The sequence below is a fragment of the Bombus bifarius genome, unplaced genomic scaffold (genome assembly GCF_011952205.1).
Source record: "Bombus bifarius isolate JDL3187 unplaced genomic scaffold, Bbif_JDL3187 scf7180000009885_frag, whole genome shotgun sequence".
In the NCBI taxonomy this organism is placed as follows: Eukaryota; Metazoa; Arthropoda; class Insecta; order Hymenoptera; family Apidae; genus Bombus; species Bombus bifarius.
Window position 1 is genome coordinate 15,644 of NW_022885400.1, and position 5,146 is coordinate 20,789.

The following is a 5,146-nucleotide window of genomic DNA, read 5'->3' on the forward strand; positions in this document are numbered from 1 at the left end:
TACTTTTGACAAGTGTTTAGCGAACAGGTCGGCTTTTTCTGTAGGGCTTCGCGCCCATCCACCTTGCGGGCGGCGGATCGGTGGGATTATTTGTGGGGGGCGTGTGAGTTTCCTGGAGTCCTTCCATAGTGAGTAGTTGGCGTCGGCTGTGGGGGATAAGCTGGCGAGGTATTTATGGAAGCAGTCGTTTTTATAGATTTTTAAGGTTCTGGATAGCTTCCTAGTTGCGTTGTTAAGTTTGCGTTTGTCCTCCGGTGTTCTATGGGTCTGCCATACTCTTCTTAGTCTACGTTTTTCTGCTATTTTTTTTAGTATGTATTGGGGATATTCTTGTTTGCTGTTAGATGGCTTTGTCGGTGTGGAGAGGCGGATTGCGTTTATTATGCTCGTGTTTAAGTATTCCGTGGCTGCTTCGATATCTTCCTTTGTTTTTAGTGGGGTGAAGGCTGAGGTTGAGTGTGTAAAGACTTCTCTGAAGAGCTGCCAGTTGGTGTGTTGGTTGTGAATGGAGCCATTAGGTGTATTCTCGATGATTGTTGAGCTGACTGTTGCTATCACGGGAGAATGATCAGAGGAGAGATCAGCCGAGGAGTTGATCTGGACGTGTCTTGATGGGATATTTTTAGTTATGAAGAAGTCGAGAAGGTCGGGTATTTTGTTGGTGTCAGTGGGCCAGTATGTGGGTTCGTATGTGGTGAGGTAGTTGAGGTTGTTGTTTATTATGCTGTTTAAGAGGTTTTTGCCTCTTGCTGTAACCAGTCTGCTGCCCCATTGAATGTGCTTGGCGTTATAGTCTCCTCCAACTATGAATCTATTGCCCAGGGTGTCCAGGAAGTTATCAAAGTCTTCTTTGGCGATGGAGTGTCTGGGAGGGCAGTATACTGCTGAGGTGGTGATTGAGCCATGACAGTCTTCTATTGCTACGTTTGTTGCTTGTAGGTAGTCTTTCTGGAATGATGGAAGTTCGTAGTGCTTAATACTTGCTTTGATTATTATTCCGGTGCCACCGTGGGCCTTTCCGCTGGGGTGTTGGGTATGGTAGAATTTGTAACCATTTATTTTCAGGTAGCTCTTGTCGGTGAAGTGGGTTTCCGATACGAGCATTACGTCGATTTGCTGGTGTTTTAAGAAGAGTTCTAGTTCAAGTTTGTGTTGCGCTAGACCGTTGGCGTTCCAGAGTGCTATGCGCCTTGGTTTTATTTTGAGTCGGGGAGTGCTAATTTTTCCACGATGAGTGTTAGTAGCGATAGCAAGTGATTTATTTGCTCTGATTGTTTCTCTATTAGCTTTTCAAGCCTTGAGGAGTTGTCTGTGTTAGGTGGGTTGGGGTCACTGTTTTGGGGAAGGTTCCTTTGGCTGTTCGGGTTATTTTGGATGCCTTGTACTGCTTGGGCATAGGAGGTTGAGGTGGAGATGAATTTGGTAGGACTGGGTGCTTGGTTGGTTGAGGGGGTTGGGGTAGTCGTGAATTTCGGCGGGCTGGGTGTTTGGTTGGATACCTCTTTTGCTCTGAGCTTAGGGTACCTGTTCGTGTATAGTGTTTTATATGCTGGGCAGCCTTTGTAGTTGGCGGGGTGGTCCCCTTGGCAGTGGATGCATTTCGCTGGAGTTTCCGGTGATTTGGCGCACTGGTCAGTGGAGTGAGTGCCTGCGCATTTAACGCAGCGGAAAGTATGGTTGCAGTATTTCTGCGTATGACCGTACCTTTGGCACCTTTTGCATTGCACTATTTCTTTTTTCACAGCGGTGGTTCGAATTTTACTATTGCGTTCATTAGGCGACTGATATTGTAGATTTCCTTATTGTTTGGCTTTTGTTTTATATCTATGAAAAATAAGGATAACGGGTCTTTCGAGACTCTATGCCTTATATTACTTACGTTGATGACTTCGTGGCCGAGTTTTGAGAGTTCGTATTTGAGTTCGTCTATGTCTGCTGAGTGGTGTATGTTTCGTAGGACCACCCGGAAAGGCCTTTCCTGTTTGAGTTGGTAGGTGTGGAAGTTGGCGTTCAGGGTCCTGAGTGTCTTGGTGAGTTTTCTGTAAGCTTCTGGGTTCGTCGGCAGTATTTTTACTCTATTGTTGCTTATCTTGAGGTTATATTCCTCCTTGCTGATATCTCTCTCTAGGGACCTGGTCATTGTCTGTATGTCAATGACGTCGTCCACAAATATTGGTGGGGGAGGGGGGATTCTCTGTGAGAGTTGGTTTGGTGGCGGTTCTACGATTTCCATGGCGTTGTTTGAGGATTCCAATACGGCGAATCTGTTGTGTGTGTTTATTTGCGTTGCTGTTTCTATTTTCCTTTTCTTTGTAGTATTAGCGTCGTTAGTGCGGAGAGTTCTGCTACACTTCTGCCACGGGGGGGGGGGGGTAGCTCGGGGTAGCTGCGAGTCCGCTCCGGAGAGCCTGGTCGCGGTTGTTGGGCCATCATCGAGCTAGTTAATTCGGAATGAACAACTAGTCGTGAGGCTGTGAGGCTAGTATTCGGGTTGGGGTTAGGTGCGTGGGATTTTCTTCTCCCTAAAGGGTAAGGGACACTTAGCTGTGTTCACTTTCGACGGTTGGGCGACACGTGTTGTTTTCGGACTACGCTGGGCACTAGAGACACGTCTGCACGCTTCGGCACTCCACAGCGAACTGATCCCATACCTTGACGGAAAAAAATACCTACAAGACCAAAATAACATCCCGATAATTTATCATATAAAGAGAAAAATAGGGACCCAAACTATACTTTACGAAGAAAACCTAGACGGTCTAATAAAGAAAACCTAGATGGCTTTTTTTATTGGGTCCACGGTGGGTTCCGTTTCGTTGCTTTTGGCTTCATTATCGGTAACTTCTATCTTTTTATACAATTTTATTTTGTCTTATTTTATTTTATTTTATTTTTATTCTTATTTGTATTTATAGAGATGATGTCAATGCAATATTTTTCACTTTTTGTCACTTATTCCTTCTACTTTAATGAATGTTTGTCTACTTTGACGCGCGTACTGAGAGGTCCGTCCTGCTCGGAGGTCTACAGTCAACTGACCACTTCTTTTTTCCTCAATATTAAGAGCAAGTAACAAAATTAATCACTTCAGCCAACTCTCATACCACGTTGAGTGCACTCGTTCTCGTCCGATCACGAAAGTTAAGCAACGTAGGGCACGGATAGTACTTAGATGGGTGACCGCTTGGGAACTCCGTGTGGTGTTGGCTTTTTTTAATTTTTTCCAATTCTTCCTACTTTTCTTAATAATTTATGGTCATGTACATCGTGTTAAAAATATACTTTTAGTATTACAGCGTATGTCAATGTCGTGGTTATTCGTTATACATTCAAGTACGCTTGTTTGAAAGTCAATAGACTATTGCTGAATCACGTACTACTTATAAATTGTTGTCTAGCACGTAAGTGTAATTTCATGTACATTATACACTAGTACTGTGCGCTATAATTCATGAACTGCACAATAGATTTAACGCACCAATTATCTATGCATCTATTACACTGATTCCTGCAGTAGTTTTTACTTTCCACACTCTATGGCCGCCGTTTGCACAAAACGGCTATTTATATTTATTCCAATTTTTATTCCACGGATGACGATGTAATAAATTTGTTAACATATAGCAAACTCGATACCGAATATTCATTACATACGTCTAATCCATTATGTCATTCGTGGTTTAAGTGAATATTTACTTTCACGTTAAAAAGACAAAGAAGGTGAAACCATACTAATTGCTGTACGTTCTGGTCGTTGTAAAAGATTTTGGATGGAAGAAACATAAACAGCTTGGTTTTCTTTTCCTAATCAAATCCAGTCTCTTTCTATGATAACGCAACGGATATCATAGAAAACAACGGATATAACATAGTTGATTAAATAAACCAGTAACACCATAAATTAATTATGCGCATAAAGTTCATATTACTTGTCTACCAACCAACCAACCAACCAACCAACCAACCAACCAACCAACCAACCAAACAGCACAAGTTATGTGATATAAATAACCTGATGAGATAATCTTTCAAGCACGAGTCCAAAATCTACAATGGCACAACTTTTCTTCGAAACAGAGACGTCCAGCTGTTTTTTCTACAACCCGTTTTCACTATGAATTCAATGGAACACCGTTTGGCCTAAAAGGTGTAGCCACCTGAGTAAAATTTCATACATTTAGGTGGACGTATGCACATCGTTCATCTTCACGAACATTTATACGTAAAGTCACATACACGTATTGTCTTCATAGTTGTTCGAAAATCGTGTCTCCTTGGCGATGAATTACAGTAGAGTTTTGTACAGTAGTGAATTACTTAGAGAAGACAGCGCAAGCGAAACAGGAAAAGGTGTGAGAGTCGGCTTAATAAGATACATATCGGTCAAACAATGTCGGCCTTTTTCATCCAACGCTTGCATAAAATGCTAACAGTTATTCTTTTCGTAAAACAATATCAATTATTTATTAGCATACTATTTTTATAATCAATTCGTTATATTTTCTGTATGATTGATCGCAATTAATCGGTCGTCATTCCCGTTACTGGGGGGAAATCAACCTACAGGGGCCCTAGCGTTCCCTTTAACACGCCACTAAGTTCGACGGTTGAGTAGCGTAAAATGATCCGAATTCAATCGTCCATGAAAGAATACTAATTATCCATCAGTCAATGGTTAAACCTTATGTTTAATTTTTTTTAATTAAATTTTTACTGACTTTTTTGTGAGATTTTTCTGATTAAAATGAGGCCAAACACGATATAATTTATATCACATTTATATGTATATGTCGGAGATAAAAGGACACCGAAGCCTTCCCTTTGGAATTTGGGAAAACCCCTTAACACATTAATCTAGATTCTACTATAGCCGCAATTAAGCAATTGTCGTTATTCAATCCGATTGTATTTGTTCGAGATTTGTGATAATGAATTTGGGCTCAAGGCGACAATCAGTCGCCGAATGTAGCCGCGGTCAAGGGATGAACGCTTTCTCTAACAGAGGTATAGAGAAATTCTATAGCTCTCCTTAAAAGAAATAATTGTAGCGGCACTCGACAGTAAACATTCCAACGGTTTCTGTCCCGTGGCTCGCCACACGCAGACCCTATTCTCCGGCTAAGATGATTACCAGATGTCGATGCAT

The 5,146-nt window shown here is 41.8% G+C and overlaps 1 non-coding gene across 1 annotated transcript; it reads left to right on the forward strand.

Moving 5' to 3' along the window:
* Window positions 1–3,090: 3,090 nt before the first annotated feature.
* On the forward strand, window positions 3,091–3,209 carry LOC117215947. The gene has a single exon (XR_004489252.1). It is a non-coding gene; the product is annotated as a 5S ribosomal RNA (ribosomal RNA).
* Window positions 3,210–5,146: the final 1,937 nt, after the last annotated feature.